Source organism: Pipistrellus hanaki (assembly GCF_964339955.1).
Source record: "Pipistrellus hanaki genome assembly, chromosome: 1".
In the NCBI taxonomy this organism is placed as follows: domain Eukaryota; kingdom Metazoa; phylum Chordata; class Mammalia; order Chiroptera; family Vespertilionidae; genus Pipistrellus; species Pipistrellus hanaki.
This window is the reverse complement of record NC_140503.1, coordinates 94,187,842-94,214,931: the sequence shown is the minus strand read 5'-3', so window position 1 is coordinate 94,214,931 and position 27,090 is coordinate 94,187,842. Positions and strand designations below refer to the sequence as shown.

The window sequence follows — 27,090 nt, the reverse complement described above, 5'->3', positions numbered from 1 at the left end:
AGGGATCAAATTCCACTGAGTCTCCATTTTTTTTTTATTTACTAGAATATATTGTACAATTGCCTTTTAGGAATGCAAGCAGACATATCAAAGGTGATGTTTGATTAACAATAAGATTATCAGGTTGGAGGAATTTGCTTTAGGCCATTGAGTCATCAGCAGTAGGTAATAAAATGTAGCTTTCCAGCCCTGTGAATATCAAAAAACCCTATTCAGCCTTCTGACCAGACTTTATATTAATTACTGTTGATCTTGGCTCCCAGCACAAGACAATAGACTCATATGATTCCCATACAAGCCCTTGTTCGACCACTCCCTTAAGCATTAAGCCCTCATTCAGGGCAATGAGGTTCTGATCAGCATAAAATAATCTTAGGAACAAAGCCTCAGTCCTATTGACCAAAGAGATATCATTTTGGTCAAACTAGAAATAACATTTAGACCTCAGTTGTATTTCAGCTCCAGGCCCAGAAAAGCAACAAAACCATGTCATGGATGACATCAAGACCAGCTGTAAAATTGAAAAATCTCGCAACGGCAGACTAGAAATAATCATATAATAACAAAAAACGTTTGAGTCCCAATTTCAGTGTCCAACAATTCTGAGACCCAGTTTCAATGTCAAGTAGTTCCTTATATGTACATGCCAACAATGACATCTGGATGATGAACAGATGGTGGCAATGCAGGTCCAACCCTCTCTGGTTTGGTCCTGGGAAACCTGCAACAACACATAGCTGCTGACTGCTAGTGTGGCCAGGTGTCATTAGCATCTTCCATCTCTGGGCTGTTTCTCCTCTTATCTTCGTGGCTGGAGCAGACCTGACAACTCCTTTCTGTTGCAGGAATTCCTATGGTCTTGAAGTAGTTTTCTGAAAATATACAAACATATTCTTGACCAAAAATTAATAAAGGAAACTTTTCTATAAAATTGACATGGGATCCTTTTTATTTTTGCCCAAACGATTTTTCTTTGGCTTGTTTTGACACCATGTGTGGTTTTATGGGTGTCTTGCTGTTAGCATTACAAATGAAAATTAATTTTCTACAGTAAAAATTTTCTAGATGTAATTTGCTTACAGGATATTTTTCCTTAGATGATATTACCCTACTATCCCTCCTTTTTTTTTAATGGATGCTTTTGTAAATTTTGTAATGCAGTCTTGATAACTTTAAAATTTAAGTTTTTGCACAAAAATAAGACTGCTTTAGGTTCATTTCATGTTAAGCAATTTTACCGTGAGATGCATTACCAATAGAAATTTTAGCTAATACTTTAGGAACAGCTTTTTGTCCAGTACACTTAAATTTTCTTGGATGTTCACCTATTTCTATTAATCAATTTAAATTAACCCAAAAACTTGATTAGTGTTTTACTGTCAAATTTAATACTCTAACAACAATCTTAATCTATCCTGTAAATGTTAGTGGAAAGGATTATTTGCATTCTTGAGTAGGCCGTGAGTATTCCTGGTGCTATGCTGGATTTAGATATAGGGCAGCTGCTGTTGGCCAAGTCTCCATCTGTTACCTGGGTCTCCATCTGAGCTGGGCCAAGTCTCTGTCTGTTACCTGGGTCTCAATTGAGCTGGGCATGGGAAGCGAAGCAGCCATGGAAGCAGGAGACCTCCCTTCAAAGGGGTGAGGGTTCGGGTCCCTGCAAGGTTTGGAGGGTGAGGGTCTATGCCCCACCTCTGTTGATCTTCACATTCTCTCCTGATGGTCCCTCTGCAACTGTGCCTGTCTTAAGTTGTTCCTTCCCTGAGGAATCTTACCATCTCTGGCTAACCAGTCATCCTCCAGGGACAAGCAGGGTGATTTGAGGTTCAGTTCTGTTTCCATGGTAGCCTATGTCCCCATGGTCTCACCCAGCTCCTGTTTTGGAATCCCCTTGCCTGTTGGCAGGCCCAAGCACTGATCACATATCTTGGAGGACTCGGGTTTCTTCTCCAGGGAGGGCCCAGCTCACACCATTGGGCGAGAGACAGATCCATGGTACAAGCCACCACGAGGTTTCAACCTCAGCTTGAACAGAAAGCTCAGGCAACATCTGTGGGCAATTCAATTGTAAAATGAGGGTCCCTCTTGGCCAAAAGGGCAGAGCGGACAATATAGAATGTTCCAGTACCTTCCCAGTGCCTTAATTCCTTCTGAAAGGGACTAAATCCTTTCATGTTCTTTTTTAAATTGCTGCCAAACATTCAGAGAATTAGTTTGTAAGTTGTTTTTGTGTGTGTGTGTGTGTGTGTGTGTGTGTGTGTGTTGTTGTTTTTGTTTTTGTGTTTTTTTTTTTTGGGGGGGGGGTGGTAATAATATGCTGTTGTGAAATATCAAAAATTATAATGACATTGTAGAATAATATCATGTAAGGATATTTTTGCTCTGGACCCTGGCAATTCAAAGAAAATAAATGGGGAAAAATAGTTATAGAGATAAAGAACCATTGAACAGACTGTCAAACTGTAGTGGGAAGGCAAGGGAAGTGGGGGTGGGGGAGTATAAGAGATCAACCGAAGGACTTGTATGCATGCATATAAGCATAACCAATGAATATAAGACATGGGGGGAGGTGAGAGGTAAAGGCATATGTGGGTGGGGGGACTGGCGGGAAGTCAAGGGGGGAAAAGGAGACATATGTACTACTATTTGTAATCCTTCAAACAAAAAAAAAAAGAAAAAAAAGATCAGCTGTAATACCTAATGGCCCCCTTCCCCGGCACCAACCATTCAGTAGAGACCACCACCCTGAAAGAACACACATAGAAAAACTGATAAATATTTATGAAATACACACCTCTGGTAACAGATAAAACCCCCTAATACCAAGGACCAGCATGCTCACTAACTCTCTAGCAGTGTTTATCAACTTTTCCAATGCTGCGACCTTTTAATACAGTTCCTCATGCTGTGGTGATCCCCAACCATAAAACTATTTTTGTTTCTACTTCATAACTGTAATTTTGCAACTGTTATGAATTGTAATGTAAATTGTAAAAAAAAAATTAGGTGACCCTGCTAGCAGTTCTCAACTTATGGAAACTGGTTGCTATAGAGCTTAAGACCATCGAAAAACACAGATATTTATATTACGATTCATAGCAGTAGCAAGATTACAGTTATGAAGTAGCAACAAAAATAGTGTTATGGTTGGGGTCACCACAACATGAGGACCTGTATTAAAGGGTCGTGGCATTAGAAAGGTTGAGAACCACTGCTCTAGAGCCATGCCCAAGCTTTTCCCTATCTCCTTCACCCAGGTGAATTTTCTTTACCTTTGTTTCTCCTAAGGTCCAAAGGCCCTTCTTTTCCCTCTTTTGTTTCCTGAGTCCATGCAGCCCAACTGGCTCACTTATTCCATGGCTTACTTCTTATACTTCTGTGATTTTCGAAATAAACTTTCACTTGTATTTGAGTTCCTGTCTCAGAATTCTTTTCTTAGCTGAACTCAAGGACTGAGGTCCAACATCTGGTGCCATTTGCCATTAACAAAAGCATCTACCTTTGTCAGAGAATGAAAATAATATAACGTTTTCTATAAAAGATAAGGCCTTTAATATACTAAAATTGTTTCCATTGATTAGAAATTTAATGGAGATACACCATCCTACTCGAGCAATAAATTGATTTTGAAAGTAGATGGTAAACAGATTTTATTTCTGAAGTCAGTATGAATTTCTTGCTGGGCCAAAGTGGACTTTCCTTTTTTTTCTTTGGACATGGAATAATGATTTTGAGTAAGCATGTGTGAATAAAATAGGGCTACATGCTAAATCTGACAAACTCAGGGGAGGGCAACATGGTCAGCCTTACAAACCTGTAGACTAAAGCAACCACACAGGATAGTCTGAATGTATAAATTCCTAATTAAAAGTGGATTATGATGTGTAGTAACATCTTACGCCTATAGCTTCCTTGACAAAAATCAACCTTTAACTTTGAAATGGTCTCTGGTCTCTCTGGTCTTTGTGCATCTGACATACCTTTGCAATGTCAGAGTTATCTTCTTTTCCAGACACAACTGCCAGCACCATAGCAGAAGACCTCAGAACCCCTCATTGTTAATTGTTATCGATCTCTATGTACAGTAAATGTGAACTATTAACTATTCTGTACCCATCACTGTAAAAAAAGAATATTTCTCTCTTTTGCTTTTTGTCTAACCCCAGAAATTTCCCTTCTTTGTTTTCTTCCACCCCTTAAATCTACCACCAATGGATTTCATGAAACCCTCCTTACATTTTTCCCCCTCCTTTGATTTTAATGTATTAAGTAAGCTGCAAAACTGCCCTTCTCCTGAGCATCTTCTCAATCCATTGAGATTTTGCTTCCTGGTAATTGTCATCAATTTGGCTCAAATAAACCCATAAAAATTCTCTACAGGTTTGGCCATTTCTTACTTAACACATGGAAGGTGTTTATAGGAATATTCCCTGCTGGTAATGAAAGTTGTAACTTTTTTAAATTTAAAAATGCAGAGGGATTGGCAAACTATGTCCCAGGCCAAATCATACCACCTGTTTTTGTAAATAAAGTTTTATTGGAGCACAGTCATACCCTTCATTTACATAACAATATGACCCTCAAAATGCTAAAATATTTACAAACAGGTCCTTTAGAAAAAACATTTGCTGACACCTGAAGTAAACTTCCCTGGGTAAAATAAAAATCAAGGGTAACAACAAAAAGAAGAGAATAAATGTTATTTCTCTCATAATCACACACTTCAAGGATTTAAACTATGTGCCTCCCAGGGCCAGCCCCAAGGGCTCTGTTTCATTTCCTATAGGGTGCATTGGAGAGAGTTGTGCAGCCCAGCGAGTGTTCTCTGCCCATTGGACCTCAGTGTGGAGGAGACATTTCACCAGGAACCAAGAACATGGAGCAAGTACTGTGGGTTCTTTAATAATGCTGGAAGCATTCTTATTTCTAAGTCCATAATCTATATTATCTTCTAACATAGCACCTCATGTGCTAGAACTTTGCAGCCTAATAAATAAATCAATAATTGGAAGTACTCTTTTAAAGTATTTTTTAGCCAGTAGAGCAAGCAATTTTGTGTGTCATATGCTCCCATGGTAACAGTAACAGTCTCTATAAAAATCCTTTGGTGGAGGAGAGAAGCCTGGCATTGTAATAAGTAGTGGAGTTAAGACACTGAGACCAAATGCCGAAACCGGTTTGGCTCAGTGGATAGAGAGTCGGCCTGTGGACTGAAAGGTCCCAAGTTCAACCCCAGTCAAGGGCATGTACCTTGGTTGCAGGCACATCCCCAGTAGGGGTTATGCAAGAGGCAGCTGATCGATGATTCTCTCTCATCTATGTCTCCATCCCTCTCTCTTCCTCTCTGTAAAAAATCAATAACATATATTAAAAAAAAAAAAAAAAAAAAAGACACTGGGACCAAAACCAGGCATTATAGGTCCTCATCCCAGCTCCATTGCTGGTTAGCTGTATGATTCCGGGTTGGTCATTCTGAACATCTGTTTGCTTATCTATAACTTTTTATCATCTGGAATAGCAATGTTTTTCCTATCTACTTCACTCAAATGTTTGTGAAAATAAAAAGAGATGGTAATTATACATCCTACCTAATAAAAGAGTAATATGCAAATTAACCATCACTCAGCTACACTCACAAGCCATGCCCACCAGCCATGCCCACCAGCCAATCAGAGATAATATGCAAATAAACCCAACCTAGATGGCTACCTCTACAGAGAGCAGGAGGGAGGCTTGGGTTTCCGAGGCAATAGGAACATCCTCTGGACCCATGCTGCTCCTAGCCCGTAGGTCCATGTTTAGGTCCTGAGTGGCAGGGGTCCCAGAATACCAGTGCCAAGCGGCTGGGGGCAGGAAATTCTGCCCGGCCCGCAGCCACTTGGGAATGCTCTAGCACCAAGCGGAGGTTTGGGTCCACGCTCCCAGCCTGGGTCTCAGGCCTGCAGTAGCACTGGCACCCACACAGTGATCAGGCCGGGACCCCAGCCTGGGGTCTCAGGCTGATGAAGGCACACGGACCTGCACATAGACCCCCCTCACAGCACAGCTTGGGTTCTCAGCTACTGAGTCACACCAGCCAGGCAGATATGGAAGAATCTTAAATGTTTCTTTTTTATATATATATTTTATTGATGTTTTACAGAGAGGAAGGGAAAGGGATAGAGAGCTACAAACATCTATGAGAGAGAAACATCAATCAGCTGCCTTCTGCACAGTCTCCACTGGGTATGTGCTCCCAACCAAGGTACATGGCCTTGACTGGAATCAAACCTGGAACCCTTGAGTCTGCAGGCCATTGCTCCATCCACTGATCCAAACCAGTTAGGGCTGTACAATATGTTAAAGAAAAAACCCTATCTAATAAAGAGGGAATATGCAGGGGAGGGCATTTGGGAGTGACCGTGCTGTCAGGGGAGGGCAGTTGGGGATGATCAAGCCAGCAGGAGAGCAGTTAGGCATTGATCAGGCTGGCAGGGGAGTGGTTAGGGGGTGATCCTGCTGGCAGGCAGAAGTGGTTAGGAGCAATTGGGCAGGCTGGTGAGCAGTTGGGAGCCAGCAGTCCAGGATTGTAAGAGGGATGTCCGACTGCCTGTTTAGGCCTGGCAGTTGAACATCCCCCAAGGGGTCCCAGATTGGAGAGGGTGCAGGTTGGGCTGAGAGACACATACCCCAGTGCACAAATTTTGTGCACGAGGCTTCTAGTTTTAATATAATGGCTGAAACTAGCCTGGTGTTTGGGTCATGGACCAACCATATTTGATTTGAGGAATCATATGGAGAAGGCTTGTTTGATATGATATTAATTTAGGCAGATTCCAGATACTGGGCATGCCAGGACATTCGAAGATCTATGTGGATCTATACATTGGGATAGACAGTACAAGGGACTTGTGAGTTAGCCAAGATGCAGGCTGGGCCCATAAGGAAGCCAGGTCATCTCATTCTGAGCGAATGCTGCCCTTTCCAGTGAATTAATACCAGGATGTGGAATGGAGAGTCCTCTCTCAAGAGGGGACTAGTTGACAGCAGGAGGTAGAAAGTAAAGATCTCTGTCTTCTGAGAGAGGATGTTGCTGAATATAAGACCAAAGGGAAGCAAAGAATTCTGAGATTCCAAATTTCTGGCAATTGAAGGACATAGCAACATGGTGGAACAGGACTAAGAGGGAAAAGCTATAATTTATGAGTTACCAGCAAAGCCAATTGGAAATCCCATCTCCCAGTGAATGGAAGCAGGCAAATGGTGGCAGCTGGCGTGTTCCTGCTTTGATTGGAAATGCTGAAGTTATCTTGTCTGACAGGTATGAGCAGTAAGCCCCTCACCCAAAGTGTAAGTCCCCTCACTGACTGACCCTTGTGTAAATATTTGAACATTTTCAATCCTTTTTTTGTTTTCTGGTCAGGAATATTTGACCATTTTTGAGAGTTTCTAAAATAATAAATAAATAAATGAATAAATGGATGAATGAATGAATGAATAAAAAATAAATAAATAAAATCAATAAAGAGTAAATCAGCTGGGAGATAGCCCATTAGACCATTAATAGCTATTCTTGCTTTAAAGTGAATTTACTTCATTGAATTGTCTCTTTTCCCACCCCTATAACCTTGAAGAAATAAAATAGAGAATAAGGAGATTATAAAACACTGATGACCTATTTGCATTTTGTAATTATCTGTGGGAAAGGTCACCAGGCACAGGTATGTGAGCTATTGGTAGGTGGGTATCTGCTGCCTATCAGAGGTGCAGAAAAGGGGGGCTTCCCAGAGGGGCAGCCAATTGTAATTGCACTGCCTGAAGGAGACGTCTTTTGTTAAGCCTTACAAAGGCATCCTAGTGTTTAAAATAACATGGAAGTAAAATTGCCATAGGCCAGTGGTCGGCAAACTCATTAGTCAACAGGGCCAAATATCAACAGTACAATGATTGAAATTTCTTTTGATAGCCAAACTTTTTAAACTTAAATTTCTTCTAACGCCACTTCTTCAAAATAGACTTGCCTAGGCCTTGGCATTTTGGAGAAGTGCCACACTCAAGGGGCCAAAGAGCTGCAGTTTGCCGACCACGGCCATAGGCCCTATTAAATGGTTCAGGTCCACAGCTTTCCAGACTGCAGGGTCAGGAGAATGCAGAGGAATTCTGGTTGTTAATGAACTGGGGTTCCTCTGAAGAGAGCTGGGAGGTGATGGAGGTAGTTTCTCTTTTGCTACTGGGGGTTTATGAGGAAAAGGAGGTCAGATCAGTGAGGAAGTGACCAGCCACTTGCAAAAACCATCTTCTTTTCAGTGAAAGTTTCCAAGTGATAATAACATTTCTCTGTATTAAGACTTGGAGAATGAATTTGCAGCTCCCCAGTGATGGCTAACACCATCAGAAAGTGTTACAGTCCCCTGCATATCCACCTCAGTCAGCGGAAAATGAATCATGCTCACAAAGAAGAAAAATTACAAAGTATACAGACCAGAATTATTGCCATGATAAGCCAGGAAAATCATCCACCAAATTTCTATCATCTACCAACAATGCACCAGGTTAATTTTCTGCGGAAACACAGTATGCCTGTGCTAAACTTGCTTCACTAACTCAATTAGAAAAAAATGATTTTGCAATTTACATGGGGCTCAAGAATATAATTAATACAATTCATAAAAGGCCAATGCTACTTTGCAGACCTTAGCCCCACTGGAGATTGTGAAGTAGTTTGCTTTGGAGAGAGTTGCAATCACAAAAGACAACATTGCCTGCCCTTACCATGGGCCATTCTTATTTTTATCATCAGTAAAACTAGACTTGCATTGCCTTTCTCTTCCAGATTTTCTCACCAGCCCCCTCATCTCAGTCATCCTGCCCGACAGGGATAGATATTCTCATTTGAATGAAAGTCAAAGGTTGCTTTAAGATTAAAGCTCAAGGATGGAGTCAGAAAGAAGTGATGTCACCAAGTACCCCAATTTTCAACCAGTTTTCTTCCTGTGTGTGTTTATGTCTTGAGTGTGGAAGGCCTGGGTTTCTCTTACCCACAGAGAACAGTTAACAGGGTTGGCATTTACTGAGAAAAGGAATAAAGGAGGAAAATATGGTTCCCAGTAGGAGGGGCATTTGGGAGCAAAATTATTATCCTAAGCAAGACTTTTTTCATGGATGGACAGTCAAAGCAAAGCCTCTCATGACATCTAGAATCTCCTTCTTTGGCCTTCCCACATTTCCAGCAATATCAAAAGTGTTTATTATTAGGAATTACAACACCAAAATGAATGTTGAAATATAAATACTATTTTGGAAGGAGATCTTTTGCCATGACTAGGCTCAAAGGCTTCAAGATAAATCAGGTTTTCAGTTTGACTCTCTAACAAAGGGAGCCTTTGGAGATAGAATGAAGGCACATAATATTTCCTGAGGGGGGATCAGAATTATGTACTCTCTCTTATTGCCAACTACTAAATCTAAGAGGCTAGAAGAAAAGTTTTGTTCTCCCATACACCTCTAAGATTTGCACATTTTTGTTTAGTGCTAATGTGCTTTTCAACAGGGGAAATGATCACCCCCTTTCTTAATGTTTCTATATTCTATGTTTTATATTTTAAGAACTTTTTTGTTTCAAATATAATAATTGTTATAAGTTGAAAGAAAAATAAAAGTAACTCTCAGACTCTAATACTTTGTTACTAATATTATGATATATCTTACATTATCTGAAGCCTGAAGGAAGCAGAAATTTCAATCTGATTTTATTTTTGTGGCTGAATTTGAATTAATTTAACCACACAACTAAATCATAATTGTTTCATCTTTTTCCTTTCTCTAATATTTTTCTAACACTTTTTAGAACTTGTTTTAGACAAATCAGTGTGGTAGAATGTTCTAAGTGCTTCTGGTTCCATGATTCACATCCTCACAACCTAAACTCTGAATTTAACTGCCTCTGAGTGGACAGTTCTCTCTGAACTTTCACTCACTTCCCACTATCAGTCTCTGCCTCAAGCATAGGCTTCCCTGGGTTTCCTCTGTCCTCTGGGTTCCTCTAACACCTGCCTGGTGCACCTGTGCAGCTTAGAGTTTACACCTCTAGATACCACCCTCAAATGAAGGGGAGTGGGCACTGATGGATATTTGCTCTTGCCTCCCAGCCCTTGGATGGACTATTTTGGGAGGAGAGTTATCAAGGATTTTTCCTCACCCCCATTACCTGCAGAGGTGACCTCAACACACTTTTATACTGTTGTATTTAACTTCCTTGTCTCATTCTCCCTCCACTAATATGTTACAGCAAAATGTTCAGGTGGCAGGAAGACAGAACAGCGAGGCACTTGGAAGATTCAGAGAAAACACATTGTTGTAGGAGCACAGGGAAATTGGTTCCCAAATCTGAGTGCCAAATGCAGTGGGACTTTTCCTTTTATCCCCCTAGTTTGTTTGTCTCCCAAAAATGGACCAGGCTTTTGGAGTTTTCATGAGCTTTTGCAGCCCCTGTGACTGTTGTAAGGGGGGAAGTGAAATAATGACCAAGACCCCATCTGGTGCCAGCAGTCAGACCCGCACAGCTTGCACCCATGCCAGCCTGATAGCCCCTAACTGCTTGCTCCTCTGCTGTCCTGATTGCCCTTCACTGCTTGTACCCCAGCTGGCCTGATCATCTTTCACTGCTTCCCCACTGGCCTGATGGTCTCTAACTGCTCCTCTGCCTGCCTGATGACCTCAACTGCCTCTGCCTCAGCCCCTGCCACCACAGCTTTGTCAGGAAGACATCCAACCTATTAGCATATTATCTTTTTACTAGTATAGATTAATATAGATGGTATTGGAAACATTTTTTTTTAATTTTCTTTATTAAGGTGTTACATATGTGTCCTTATCCCCTCAATGCCCCTGTTTGCCCCACCACCACTCATGCCCTCACCCCCCCTGGGGTTTGTGTCCTTTGGTTATGCTTATATGCATGCATACAAGTCCTTTGGTTGATCTCTCCCCTTTATCCCTAACCTCCCCTGCCTTCCCTCTGAGGTTTGACAGAATAATGCTTTTCTGTGGATCTGTTTTTGTCAATCAGTTTATGTCATTCATTATATTCCACAAATGAGTGAGATCATGTGATATTTATCTTTCTCCATCTGACTTAGTTCGCTTAGCATAATGCTCTCCAAGTCCATCCATGCTGTTGCAAATAGTAGTGTAAGGTTTGAGGGGCAGGAAACTGAAGTCAAGGCCACCAAGATATATTAAAGGAAGGTTTATTCCCCAGTAATGAGTGGGACTCATTTTGGAGGTAGAGAAATCAGAATTAAAGGAAGGGGAGAAGGAGGGACCCAATCGGGCTGACTCCACAGATGGAAATGGAGAACAGCAGCACATGGAACAATGAAGAGCCTTTTGAGGGGAGAAACAGGAAAGGGTTGGACTCAGGGTGGAACAGGAAGGGGTGGGCCTCAGGGCACTCGGCACTTGCTGATTGGTGGTTCAATGTCTTGGGGATGTCTCAGTGGCAGATGCCAGTAATGTTATAACTCTGCCTACCAGTTTCGGGGAGAGAGGATCTCACAAGTAGGAGTTCCTTCCTTTTTACAGTATTCTATTGTGTAGATGTACCATAATTTTTTTTAATCCACTCATCTGCTGTTGGGCACTTAGGCTGATTCCAAATCTTAGCTATTGTAAATTGTGCTGCTATGAACATAGGGTGAAAATATCCTTTCTGATTGGTATTTCTAGTTTCTTGAGATATATTCCTAGAAATGGTATCACTTGGTGAAATGGGAGACAATTTTTTAAAGGAAACATTATATTCAAAAGGTTAAGTTATAGAATTGGTAAATGCGAAATGATGTGCCAACATATAATCTCTGTTAACGTAAAGACATTCAAACCATAAAGAATTTTTTTGTGAGTTATTTGAGCCAAACTGTCCATAATTGCCAGAAAGCAATATATCAGGAGTCTGGGATAATGCTTTGGAGAATGGCAGTTTTTCACCTATTTGTTATTATTTATTTATTATTCATTGCATCAAAGGAGGAGACATAAATGGGTTACATGAAATCCATTGGTGATAGATTAGGGAGGCAGGAGAAAGCAGAGTGGGGAAACCTCTGGGATTAGATAAAAAGTGACACATTACTTAGTTAGTGTACAGGATACTTAGTTAGTACAGGATAGTTAACAGTCAACAATTAACATGATAACAATAACAATAAAGGAATTTATGGTCTCTGTCCTGGTGCCCAGGGCATTTAGTTGTGCCCCAGAAGAGGAGGGATAGGGGGAGGGAAATTACAAGTTATGTTATCTTAGATGCAAAAAGACAATAGGCTCAGTTAAGGTAAAAATTGACCTTGTTAAGGAGAATACCAGCCTAGGTCATGACTACTCAACATAACTATTTTTTTTTGTGTGTGTGTGTGTGTGTGTTAAAGTTTGAATTTCAGACCATCCTTTGTGGTTACTTAAGGACTTTAAGTTTGCCAGGCTGATATGCAGGCCTTCCCTGAGCTTGTCAGGTTAACATGTACCTTTTTTTTTTTTTTTTTTTTTAATCCACAACTCCATGCATTACACTCTCACAGACTCATCAACAGACTAAAAAAAAATAAATAAATAAGGTAAATGAGTGTGATTTCCATTTTTAAAATTAAATTGTAAAACTTGTATTAATTATCAATATTTTATAATATAGGCACATTCAGAAAATTATGTGAATGTATATGTTACTTGATTATTACAGAATTAACATCCTTGTAATCATCATTCAATTCAAAAGGAGACCACTAACAATGATGGGAACAGATTTTGGCACCCACCCCAATATATGCCTTTTAAGATATTGATTTTAAGCTGGTTATTTTTAAGAAATGAAACACTCAGAAAGAATATTTGACCTTCTTCCTTTTCCCTTCCTAAAGGAATTCAGATAAAAAATCTTGCTTCAGGAAGGGAACTTTAGTATATTCACCTTATCACATATGAATTAAATGTGATAGGTAGGGAGAAAGCCAACAAAGTCAGGTCCCACTGCTTCTGGTTGCAAGAATTTTCTTACCACATGTTTGTTCTTCCTTGTCTGTATGTGAATTGCCTCCATTCTCTTTGAAATCTCAGAGCTGTGTCTCCCTTTCTTTAGTCCAGAATGGCATGTAAACCTCAACTGTCCAATGTGTCCTTGGATCTCATATCCTCATAAATATACATTTATATTTTGACATTTTCTCCAGTTAATCTATCTCATGCTAATTTGATTATCAGGCAATCAGAACTTAGAAAGGTGGGAGGAATATTATTTTCCAGCCCCATATGAGAACCCTGGAAGCCACTAGTTCCCCTTCCCAGGCACAGGTCTCTCTTTCCTCTGGACTGACTCTTGTGGTGATTAGTTTCTTGATTTTCTATTTATTGTTTGCATGTTTTTAAATTTTATATACATGGAATCATGCAATATTTATTACTTTCTGTCTGCCTCTTACAACCAACCTAATATTTGTGAGATTTCCTGGCTTTTATGTGAACTCATAAACATTGTTCATTTTAATTTTGGTATAATATTCCATTGAATGAACTAACCACAATTTACCTTTCAATTCTTCTGTTTCTAGGCATTTGACTTTTTCCAAGTATTTTGTTATTATACTTTCACTCACCTCCCACTATCAGTCTCTGCCTCAACTATAGGCTTCCCTCTTCACTTCTGTCCCCTGGGTTAAATATATGCAAGTCACATATTCCTGTGGTCCAGCCAGCATACCTCAGTGGTTGAGCATTGACCTATAAACCAGGAGGTCATAATTTGATTCTCTGTGATGATGCATACCAAACTGAAAACACAAAATAGAATATAATTGGACACATGCTTTCTCCCAGGAGAAAGTCTTAGGTTGAAGGCTCAATCTCCAGTGTGTCTGTGTATAGAAGGGGGCTGAGGGGTTGCAAGTTCAATCTCCAGTGTGTGTGTGTGTGTGTGTGTGTGTGTGTGTGTGTGTGTGTGGTGGGCAGCTAATCAATGATTCTCTCTTATCATTGATGTTTTTATCTCTCTTTCCCTTCCTCTCTGAAATCAATAAAAATATATTAAACAACAAAAAAAATGTTCCTGTGAATATTCTTGTATATGTAGTCTGGAGGACAAAGACACTGGTTTCTCTAGGCCATTCTTAAGAATAGAATTGTTTGGTCATAGGGTATAAGTATCATTGACTTTAGTAAAAATTACACACTATTTTCCAAAGTAGTTTTATACTCCCACCAGCAGTGTGTGAGAGTTCTCCATTACTTCATATTCTTGACAACATTTGCTATATTCAATCTTCTGAATTATAGCAATTTAGGGGTAGGGGTGTTACATCATTATAATTTTAATTTGCATTTCCCTGGTGAGGTCAAAGTGCCTTCTTTGATTTTTTTTCACCATTTGGGTACCCTCTATTATGAAATACTCTTAAAGTATCTTAACTATTTTTACTAGGATTTTTGTCTCTTTATTTTGAGTTTTTTTTTTTTTAATATATTCTGAATATATGACATACATGTTGTGTATATGTGTTATTTTTATGGTAGTATCAGAAATTATATAAGAAACAAAAACAATATGTTAAAGAAAGCCTAAATAAATAGAAATATATTCATGCATTGCAATATATATTATAAATATATATTGCAAAGGTTTAAATTCTCCCCCAAGTTGTTCTATAGATGGAATATAAATCCAGTTAAAATATCAATAGTTTTTTACTTTTTTGTAAAATTTGGCAAATGTATACAATTTATATAGGAAAGCAAAAGCAAATATAGATAGTCAAGATATTCTTTTTAAAAAATATATATTTTATTGATTTTGTATAGAGAGGAAGGGAGAGAGATAGAGAGTTAGAAACATCGATGAGAGAGTCATCGATCAGCTGCCTCTTGCAAACCCCCTACTGGGGATATGCCCACAACCAAGGTACATGCCCTTGACCGGAATCGAACCGGGACCTTTCAGTCCCCAAGCTGACGCTCTATCCATTGAGCCAAACCGGTTTCGGCAAGATATTCTTGAATAAGAAGAAGCAGGTTGGGGGAGAGAGACAGACTTATTCGATCAGATATCAAGGCTAAGTAGAACTACAGCAGATAAAACAGTGTGTTATTGGTGCAAGGATAAGCAGATAGATCAGTGGTACAGAATAGAAAATTTAGATACAGCTAGAAACTTACTATATACCAAAAGTGACCCTGAAGAGTTTGTGGGAAAAGAATTGTCTCAATAAAAAGCTTTGGGACAAATGAATGTGCATATGAGAAAAATCAGTTCCCAGTAGATTCTTGGCCTAAGTGTCAAAATCAAAAGAGTCGAGCTTTCAGAAGATAATCCTATATAATAAAGAGGTAATATGCAAAATGACCATCACTCCAACACACAAGATGGCTACACCCATGTGGTTAAAGATGGCCTCCACCATGTGAACACAAGATGGTCAGCAGGGGAGGGCAGTTGTGGGTGATCAGGACAGTAGGAGAGGACAGTTGGGAGGGATGAGGCCTGCAGAAGAGGACAGTTAGGGGTGACCAGGCCAGCAGGGGAGGGCAGTTAGGGGCAATCAGGCCTTCAGGGGAGGGAAGTGAGGGGCAATCTGGCTGGTACAGGAGGACAGTTAGGGCCAATGGCCTGGCAAGGCAGCAGTTAGGTGTCAATCAGGCTGGCAGAGGAGTGGTTAGGGGTGATCAGGCTGGCAGGCAGAAGTGTTTAGGGATAATCAGGCAGTTGGTGAGCAGTTGGGAGCCAGCAGTCCAGGATTGTGAGAGGGATGTCCTACTGTTCGTTTAGACCTGATGGTGGAATAGAGCCTAAACAGGCAGTCGGATATCCCTAGAGGGGACCCAGATTGGAGAGAGTGCAGGCTAGGCTGAGGGACACACCCCTCCCCCATCTCCCCTGTGCATGAATTTCATGCACTAGTATACGAATACTTTCATAAACTTAAAATATGGAATCATTTTTTAAACAAAACAGAAAAGCACCTACCAAACAGAAAAAGATTAACACATTACTCATCAAAGGACACCTTTAAAGTGTGAAAAGCAACTCATAATGTAAGAGAAAGAATTGTAACTATTTTTGTTGTAAGTCTTTCTAAAAATCATTACCCCTTTTCTTATGTTTTTAAAATTAAATGCCCTTAACAAAATATTTTAGCCATCTATAAAAGTGAGGCTCATTGGATATTCCATTTACTTTTCAAATTTATAAACATATCCCTGACTGCTTTTTAGAGGTGCTTTCCTCCTTGAGAGACTCTAGGATATGCAAGTGATACTTTAATTTGTTTTTTATTCCTATTTGGATTCCTATTTTTCATCCTTTCTTACCAAGTAAAACTTGTGAAAGACTTTCAAGTCATGTAGCAGTGGTACGTACAACTCCTCAGAGAAGCACTGACATGTGCACAGCCTTTGGATTTTAACAAAGAACCTGCCAGATTTTTCTTGCTTTCCCTTCTTAAAGATTTTGCAAGGTCTGGGGTTGGTTAGCCAGAAGATGGGAAATTTACTGACTATTCCTTTGAAGATGTAATTTTTTATGAAAGCTAGTACACCTGATAGCTCATCAGATGTCTAAGTCCCTGTGTTCACAAACTGGTGATTGGCCAAGATGCCTTCATTGTAATTATGTTTTCATAAAACCAGGCTACAAAGCTGCCATCTTTTCTTTCTGCACATCTGCACATGATAAATTACTTCTACTCCCTTTAATCCATTTTTTATCATTCTTCAAAAATATTTCATGCTTTTTATCCTTGGTGTTGTTGAAAAAAAATCCTGGCCAAGAGTTTGCTCTGTCGTCAGGAGACCAACATCACGCAGGAAGGCCATTTCCTAGAGTTAATGAATTAGTAAATTAGCAAGTGGTGAGTTAAAATTAGATAATTGCCTTAACTTAAAAATTTATGTATACATGAAGCTCATTAACTGGAAGAAGAATTTATTGTCACTGACATCTTCACGTACTTGGTGTTTCTGGGCTTTAATGCTGACCTCTTCAGGGGAAGGGGGGTGGGAGTTAGAGTGGTTTTCTGCTGTGCCAGCCATGAGTATATCACCAATAGGCCTATTTAAGCTCTTAGATAACCTTCCAACCTGGAGGTAATATATTATTTCATTACATGCAAAGACTGCAGTGATTCCCTGCTCTCCCATAGCCAGCATTTTATTCTTGAGTGCCTTGAGGAATTAAATGGATGCTTCTAATTTCCCCCAATATGGAGAATATTCTTAAATAGGATTACAAATAAATAATAATATTAAACATTGATACAACACACTTCTCTAGGCACTCTCCAAACATTGATTAATTGAAACTCATAAGCATCCAGTCACCTTGGTACATTTAGCACTCCATTTTAGAATGTCAAGTCTGATAACTGGCAATTAGTAAAAACTTGAGAAAAGATTATTTTGATGGGGAAAAAATTAACTATGTGGTGTATTTTCAAAATGGCCAGGGAAGTGAAAATACTCATCTCTGTGATATAAAATATTGAATTGTGACTCTCCGGGAGGACTGAATGGCTCTCTGAGGACCATTGCTCACGTGGTGTAAGACACCTGATTAGGCAGAGTAGTTGCCAGTCTATGCATCTATGACATGAGAAGCACAGTAAAACCATCCAGATTTTCAGTGAGGTAGATGAACAGTGGCTTCTGCAGGCAGGGACACTACTTTCTCCAGAAAATGGTCTAGAACAACGTTCTCTGGAAGCTATGAAGTAGTTGTATTCAAACTTCAGGTGCGAATAAATCTCCTGAAAAACTTTTCAGAAATCTAGATTATAGGACTTCACCTCCTGTACTCTATTTGGGGTTGTCTAGGTTTGAGCTTAGGTGTGTGTGTGTGTGTGTGTGTGTGTGTGTGTGTGTGTGTGTGTTTGTTTTTTACAAGATCCAAGATAGTCCAATACAAATGACCCCAGAGATGTTGCTGAAACTAAGCAAATATGATTATAGCTTGAAAAGTTTTGGACAGATGTCTCTTATCTTCTGCCTCCTGATGAAGAACTAGAGTTCATCTTCTGGGATATATGATTTTGATCAGCACTGCCTGCCAATAGGTGTGCTCAAATAAATTAACCACAAAATGTTCTCGCAAGTCACCTAACCAATTTGATCTGTTAGATAACATTATTAAGTTGTTTGTAAAAAGTGATAAAAAACAGCAATTTCAGTTAAGCTGCAATGATATTAGGTTATCTACTTCCTGTCCTTCAGGAGAAATGTTGATCTGCAACTATATGGACCCCCTCTTTCTTCTGTCCCACTTCACTGGAAGAGATGCCCTGATCCTGGCTCCTTCAACTTCCCAACAACCTTACTCCATTGTCTGGATTCCAATGACTTCTTTTTCCCTCCATTACCCTTATTTGCTTTATTTCTCCATCCTGAACAGCTGTTGTTCTTAAAACAGCTCTGTGTCATTTCCCATGTACTTTCAGCTCATGGCCCTCAGGCTTCTCTAGAACTCCATGTCTCCAATGGCAAATATTTTCCCCAAAGTCACCAGAAGTATTTGAGTTGCTAAATCCAGTAGTAAAATTTTGGTCCTTATTTTACCTAACCTTTCTGAGTCTCTGCTGAATAGTCTCTGTGTGTTCCTTTAAATATTCTGTCTTGCTTTTGCATCGCCTCTATAGTATGGGAAGGTGAACTATACCAGGTGTTTCAATAACCTTCTTTGTCCTCTGGGTGCCAGGTGGGTTTGGCCAATGGGAAACCTCAGCATTAGACACCAAGACTAAGATCATCCACATTCTCATATTCCCAATTGCTATGTACTGCTGTGAAAGTTGGACAGTAAAGAAGGTTAATAGGATAAAATGGATTCATTTAAAATGTGGTCTTGGATGGAACTCTACTGATACCTGGACTGCTAGAAAGATGAACAAGTGGGTCCTAGGGCAAAGTAAGCCTGAAACATCACTGGAGGCAAAAAGGACAAAACTAAAATTGTCTTTAAAAGGCAATTATTTGGAAAAGACAGTAATGCTTGGAAAAATAGAAGGCAGCAGGAAAGTAGAAAAACCAAACATGAGATGGACTGACTTCATAAAAGAAGCCACAGGTATGGATCTATAGGAGCTGAGTAGGACTTCTGAGTACAAGACATTATGGACAATACTCATTCATAGAGCCCTCAGCAGTTGGCAGTTGGAGCTACTCAACAGCATGTAACAAACACAAGTCCCAGCAAACAATAGGAGAGAGTGAAGAGACAGGGCTGGTATATATCCATCCTATTGTCTCCCAGTGGACTGCCCTTGATAGAAGTAACAGATCCTCTTAAAAATCTTCTCCATACATCTCTCTCTCTCGATTCTAATAGCTACTCTCTTTGCTGTAACCTGCCACTGGGTATTATAGTATAACTTTTGGATCCCTACACCTGCCCACAACTTTGTAAATAATCCCTTTATTGAACTTTCTTTTAATTTCCCATTTTTAGAGGTGTCATGTCTTTCCCACCAAGAACAGCATAAGGTAATTTAACACCAACAACCACCCCATTCCTTTTTGGTCTTATAAGGTGTCTCTTCTTTTCCCCTTCACATACTAGCTCTGCCTATTTGTTCCCTTTGGACATTAGCTGAATGTGATGCTTAAGGAAATTGGCAGTGGAACCAACTGTCAGCAAGGCAGTGACACAGATTAGCTGTGTAGCCTCGGGAAACTTTCCAAACCTCTCTACACTTTAGTCTTCTCATCTATAAGTGGTGGGTGCTTCCCTGTCTCAGAGTGTTGTTATCAACATGAAATGGGTCAAAACATGTGGAACACTTATAATAGTACCTGATGCACACAAAAATGCACATATATAATTACTGGTTGTTTGTCCTTACTACTGTAATTGTCTTCCCTTTTCTTCTACCTGTCCTTTAATTGTTGTTGTTATCCAGTACCCCATCTGTAGCTATGTTTCTGTTTGCTATTTTAAAATATCACTGGAATGATCAAAAACTATTATAACAAACTAGAGGCCAGTGCCGGGGGGGAGGGGGGTGTCCCTCAGCCCAGTCTGCATCCTTTCCAATCTGGGAACCCTCAAGAGATGTCCAACTGCCTGTTTAGACTTGAATCCACTGGTAGGATCATTGGACATCCCTCTCACAATTCAGGACTGCTGGCTAACCACTTGCCCACCTGCCTGATTGCCCCTAACTGCTTCTGTCTGCCAGCCTGATAACCCAACCACTACCCTGCCAGCCTGATTGATGCCTAACTACTCCCCTGCTTGCCTGATTGCCCCTAACTGCCCTCCCTGCTGGCCTGATCACCCCTAACTGCCCTCCCTGCCAACCTGGTCACCCCTAACTGCCCTCCCTTGACAGCCTGGTCACCCCAACTGCTCTCCCCTGTTGGCCCAATAACCCCTAACTGCCCTCCCTTGCCAGTCTGGTCATCCTTAACTGTTGACCCTGCTGGTCTGGTTACCCCCAACTGCTCTCCCCTGCTGGCCTGGTTCCCCCCAACAGCCCTCCCCTGCTATTCTGATAGTTATAACTGCCCTCCCCTGCCTGCCATTTTGTGGTGGCCAGGTTGAGGCACATGAGGCAGCCATCTTATGTGTTGGAGTGATGATCAATTTGCATATCACTTTTATCAGATAGGATAGCCAATATGTACTGCACCTTTCCTATGTAGGTGGTACTGTACTATTTGCCATCAAATTCATGTACACCCTCATATAGGATCTGTATAACTCACTAGCCTCCCTGAGCCTCAAGTTCCTCCTCTGTAAATGGGAATAATACTAGAACCTAGTCAATAAAGGCTTTTTATATGAATTTGATGACCTAATTAAAAAAGAAAAGCCCTTATTAGATACATACTAGAACCAACCCCAGATTATAGGAGAAGCAATGAGTCACACGGAGGTAAAGTTACTTCCCAAGAATGGGACAATGCTGACATTTGACTTCAGCCAGTCTGACTCTAGGCCGATGTGGGTAGCAAGGGATAACTTGGGTAGAGTTTTGTTCCCATAGGCAGGAAAAAAAAAAAAAAAAAAAAACTGAAGAAGGTAAATATATGAGCATTTGAAACCAGCCTCATAATTTTCTAAAATGCTAATAAAGATATTTTAATTGTCCTTATTGATGAGTGCCTAGGCAACACCCAGGCATGTCTGCTCTGTTCACACAGAGGAGAAATCAAGCTGGGCAGAGCTTGACAGATGATAAGACTGTTCCATCCTTCTCCAAACACAGTGAAATGAGGAAAAGAAACAAAAATCTAGATATTCCTCGAGTATATATCTCCCCTTTGGGCATCTGGTTCACACTAACTTCAAAGAGAGAAACTACTCAGCTGGAGTTAAGGGAAACTGGACCCAGAAGAGCTGAGCTTGAAAAATATTGATAATGACAAGAAGCAGTCTGGGAAATTGGCTTGAATAATCTGCTGTGTGCTTTTTAGCAATGTACATGATTAAGTTTTCCATGTGAAGTGTGATTTTCTTTTATCTCACAAGTGTCTCCTTAAACAATGTTTTTAATTAGAAACCTCGTTTTCTTTTATTTCTTTATTAGGAAGCTTTACAATTAGCCTGACATTAGAATGTTCTTAGAAATAAACAGTTTCCATAAAAGCAAAATTTCTCCATAAGATCATTACTATTATGTTGTGTGGGAAATGGAATAGTCCCAGTGGGAACTGAACACTGTCAAGAGTCTATCTCAGTAATATATGATGCTCTCCAGTACCATCAGCCCTGTCTCCATTTGCTGCTACTTTGAAGGAAATGAGAAGAGAGACTCAAACCCTTGCCACTGATTAAAATCAAAGGCATTTTCTTGCAGCAATAAGTAAATTATTTTCTTAAAATGGAGCTTTTTCTTGTTTTAAACATTAGAATCCCCTGGTGCTTCTTGGCTAAACCCTGTGGTAACAATTTGCCATCTTGACGTCCTGACAGACTGAGAGAAATCATTACAACACAAAACTGTTCCCCTCTTTCAAAAATGATTCTAGCTTTTCTTTTTCTTTTTTATTTCATTTGAGGATTTGGGAGAATGAAGAGTGAACCTGTCAAGATGAGCTGCCCTTTTCACTACATAGAATTGCAAATCTGTGTGGTGTGATGTTGAATTTCTTATTTCACAGCTTTTTTTTTTTTTTTTTTAAACAACCCTCAGAAAAGCCCAGTGCTCTCAGCATGGCCAGGGCTTGGGCCCATCCTGGGCCTCTGGCAGACCCCTCTCCACCTCCCAGAATGACTCATGTGTAATATAACCGAGAGAAAATGTAAGTATCAATATTTTAATATGACAAAAATTGATTTTTGCAACCTACATGAGATTCTAATGATTGGAAACAATATATTGATTTTTTTAAATTAAAGCCATCTTCCCACTCATAATGGAAGGTCTTGCCCTTTGTGAAATTTATATCCAGAGTCCATGGGTGATGTCTGCAATTACAACTCCCAATGGCTAGCACCACATTTGGGAAGGAGAAAGGGCTAAAGGGAGAGAAATTATTTTCACTCTTCTCTTGGTAACAGGCTTTTAGTGTTGGTCAAAGGTGCTTGATGGAAGGCTGGATGAATGTTGAAGTGTCTTGGCTGCTTTTAATTTGAGATATCAGAATTCCCTTTATCCTGTACTGCTCCTTGAAATATCTGGAAGAGGCCAATAAAGACACTTTATTTTGAGAAAATGGTTTAAATTCAGTCCCTTTTGGTCAACGTGTTTCTTCCCATCACTGGCATTATTCAAATAATGTCACTGAGATCTCATCCCTAAATACCACTGGCCAGAGTCTATGCCTCTTCCCTGACCCCCCTCCCCCCACCAAAGGCTGGTTTAGGGCAAACAATACAATAGGGAACTGGTAAAAATTTATTGGGGCTCCTGTTAACCCTCTGCCACTCTAAGTGCCCACCTCAGACTCCCCAGCATTATATATGCACATGAATCAGGTTTATACCTGTTTGAGACCTCTTAGGACATTAGGATGATCTGAGTTAAGTCCTCTGTTTTACATCTGAAGACAATGAGGCTAGGAAATTTAAGTCACATGCCCAGGCTTGTTCCTGGCAGAGCCAGATCAACACATGTTCTTTTATTCCCAGTCCTCTTTCCTAGACCACATTCCTTCAAACCACAAATAGGACAGAAAGTTTTCCTCAAATTCCCTTGGTGACTTACATTTTAGTCTGTGGTAGGCTGTCATTTGGTTCCTAAGGTTGATCATTACTCCTCCCCTGGTCTCTGGTTTACCTTTCCTTCTCCTCCTCACTTTCCAACTACCTGCAGTTTCAGCATCCAGATTCCTTCTTCCCACCCCACCACTTCCTCATATTGTCTTATCTGGTCTTTCACCCCCCACTCCCAGACTCCTTTTCTCTTTCTCTTTCTTCCCACATTTATCACTTAGCTATATATAACATAGGTGAGAAGGGAATATTGAGTAAGGAGCCCCAGACTCTATTCCTGGCTGCCACATATAACTTTATTACTCTTTTGAGTATCAGCTTCTCATCAACAAGGAGAAATTATATCCACTTATTTCTTGGTTAAAGATCAGTAAAATAATGTTTATGGAGATGTATGTCAATTAAGAAATACCCCTCAAACATTAATAATTTAAATATCTGAACCTTTCCGCAACCTTACCAACTGATTTAGGAACCAGCCAACCATGAATAGAAAATGGCTGTGAGTGGATCAGAATCTGAAGTAACGTATTTGCCCCTTGGCAGTATCTTCTGAAGGCAAAGTAACTGGCCAGTGGGTTTCTACACTGGGGTATGACAGGCACCAGTGCAGAACCTAGAGGAGATTGTTTTTCTTGCTCTAGAAATATCCCCCACCTCACCCCACCATGAGCACCATACTCAAGGCAAGCATTTGTCCTAAGAGAAAAGGAAGTGGGGGAAGAATCACACTATCCTGAAGATTCACATCCAGCAGAAAAAGGGGAGGAGGCTTTTTAAAAGTAAAAGTGTGACCACTATAGAGGACAATGGTAGAGCCATGCTTGGTTGCATGATCTCTCAGGTATCTTCTTCACCTCCAGCCTTAGCAATTGCAGGTGACTTAAGACATGCTGCTCAACTGGGTTATTGTCTCAACCACATATTCCACAGTAACCAAGAATATGACTAGAGTACCAAGAGTACCTCATGATATCAGAAATACATCTGAGAATTAAATTACTTGACGGGTATTTATTCCTTGGTGTGGCTGGGTTTATTTCACTTCTTTACTCAGTTTGATATGAGAGGTGTGTTGAGAGAATGCTATGTCTTTTGGTTCAAAAACCCAAGATAATCCATGTTCTGAGAACTTCTTGTGTGAGATCAGCCTCTACATGAAGGAAAAATGAGTAAGCACAGTGAAGAGGTAACAAGATGCTTCCTCTGGCTCTTTAGCAACTCAGGCCAACTCTGAAAGTTTCCTAGAAATGAGCTTTGCTCTTCCACACAGAAGGTGCCCAGCAGGTCAATAAGAGATTTGGTTTATTTATGGTGCCTTCAGGGGCAATTGGCAAGTAACTGGCCAAGCCATTCTCATATGTAGATGCAGTAAGTTCCCACCGTCCATTTATATTCTCCCCATAATTGCACTTTATGCACTCTGTACAAATCCCCTATCAAACTCCACTCCAGTTCCTCTTTGCAAAACATCAAAACTCTATGGTTTCTTCCTCTGGATATCTTGATAACTGAGACTTTTTTCTTATTATTGTGTTTTTTTCCCCCTGACAAAAATAGGGTGGCATAATTCTACTTACTCAATAATTTCTAATTCTCTTTACAAAAATAAATGTAGGATCACATACTGAAGCTCTTCCAAGGCCCAGTTTCCATTCATGTTACTTTATCCAGTAGTATTTCTTTTCTTTGGAAAAATTTTCTTCAGATCCATAGTACCCATTTTATCCTCATTTATCATATGACATGTGTCTTACACATTTCTTATCTCCTTATGAGAAAGCTCACTTCTGTGTTGTCACTGCTGTCCTCCCCCTCATCACATATGCCACATCACATATGTCCAATTCACGTTCTCGCCCTGTGCTACACTGTCTCTAGCTGAACTCGCATTATCTAGCTCTTAAAATGCAAAGAAATTATCTCTGGACTTATGGACATGCTACAGTTTGAGGTATCTGTTCACAATGGCCAATAGGACATTTTACAATCAGGGGAAATGTGTATGTTACTTATATTATCTACCAGCTGCAGGTAATCTTGGGAGCAGTATTGGCCCAGGGAAATAGGGGGCTGCTGCCAACCTGGCAGGAACCTCACAATGGGGGAGAAACTTCTCTCATGCCTTGTTCTTCTGCAATCATCTGGAATACCAGTAAAGACATGGTAGGTTAGCCATGTGATTAGCAGCTTTGTTTTTAAATGAAAGTTGATCTACCTCAGAATGTAGTGACTTAGATTTGTTTTTAAAAGACAGTCTTTAGATTATTTTGGGATTTAATTGATAGGCAAATCTCCACAAGTGTATACTTGAAGTTCCCTGGAACTGTTGCCAAATCAAACACAAGATAGAGGGTGGTAATGGACTCACTGGAAACGGTGGCTAATGCTTCCTACAATTGTTAAAAAGACAACTCACATTATTGCCCTCTTTCAATGCACTCTGCTGCTGACCTATATATGACCCACATTTTGATGTAATAATTATAGCAAAAGTGGGGAAACTGACAACTCATTCCAGAATTGGGAGTGACATTTTTACTTGGTCACCATTATAAAAATTGTGTATGAGAAATTTGGGCTGATTTCATATCCTCATAAAAATATGCTCATGCACAGAAGCAATTATATGTAGATTTCAAGTGCAATTTGAGTACCTTAGGAGCTCAGTGGAGGGAGAAGGTCGGCAATCCTGTGGAAGGGAAACTGTTTTTGTACCTTCTGATTATGGTGACCTCTACAGAAAGTTGTTCACTTCTGGAGAGTAACAAAGGCCATCTGTTAGTGTCTACTGCATCTCTGCTAAAGGCAGACAGGGACTAGGTGATCTTTTGATTCAAACCTCTAGCAGCACGTATTCTCTGCTTATCTGAAAATTATATATGGTCATGATTTAAAAGAGCTAGACAGGTGGGCAACTTCACTCATGCAGTGATAGCTGTGACAGGCTAAAGGAAAGCAACTTGGAACAGAGTACTTTGAAAGGGAAATCCCTTTGATTAGGTTTTCAAATTACTTAGGAATTGTCTTCATTAAAGACAATTTATTATATGACTTCCTTATTAATAGAATCGAATTGAAAATAGAGCTACTAGGAGTCAGGTTCTGATAGTCTGCCATTGTGAGAACTTGTTTCTGTGTGAATGGTCTAGAAGAGGTCCACAAAAAGTGGTAGTTTAGGGAGGGACATGGCTCTGTCTTGGGATCGTGTTTTCTGAGACTTTCAGAACAAGTGGAAGCACATCAAGTAATTTCTGCCAGGAATTTTTCCTTAGGCAGAACCTAGTATTAGGAGCAGAGTTCAAAGAATAATACACTGATGTTCTAAAGACCTGGATTATAACCTTTGCATTACATATTAGGAATTCAGTTACCTGATAAACTTGAACCAGATTATTACTTTTGCAATGGGAAAGTTTTTCTATCAGTAATTAGAATGTATGAGTCACACTTTAGATCTTGCTAGATCTTCCTAAACTCACACATTTACAATGCTGCAATGAAAAGATTCTGAGTAGCAAAGAACTATTTTCTTAAAAATAGTGAAGGAAGTTAGCTGCTGTGCCATTCTTTTGGATAACAGACAAGCCTTGATAGAGAATGATTCTTATAAAAGTAACAAATAATGTGAGGTTTCATGTCTATGTTAAACATCTTTCTATATGATAGTTATTCTAAAATTAGGTTTCTCCAAAAAGGTAGTTTTCCACAGAAGACATCTTATTTGAATGTAAAGATGATACTGGATTACAATTTAGTGATCAGAATTTGTTAGTGGTTTTTTTTCAGCTTCTAGTGGGCTGATGTTCAAATGAGAGCCACCCTCACCTGATGTGCTGAGTAGCAGGAAACAGGCAAGAAACTAAAACAAAACAAAACAAAACAAAACAAACAAACAAGCACCTCCCCAACATAGACACAGA

General features: G+C 39.9%; 1 long non-coding RNA gene across 2 annotated transcripts in view; it reads right to left on the bottom strand.

Annotated features, from left to right (window-relative positions):
• Positions 1–638: 638 nt before the first annotated feature.
• The window catches only part of LOC311618869, a 63,541-nt gene continuing 37,089 nt past the window's right edge, over positions 639–27,090 (bottom strand). Inside the window, exon 3 of one of the 2 annotated variants that reach the window (XR_014794401.1) lies at positions 639–893. This is a non-coding gene — a long non-coding RNA (uncharacterized lncRNA). Of the gene's footprint in view, positions 894–22,006; positions 22,631–27,090 lie in introns of those variants that run through there. The other variant, XR_014794400.1, reaches the window with a different exon arrangement.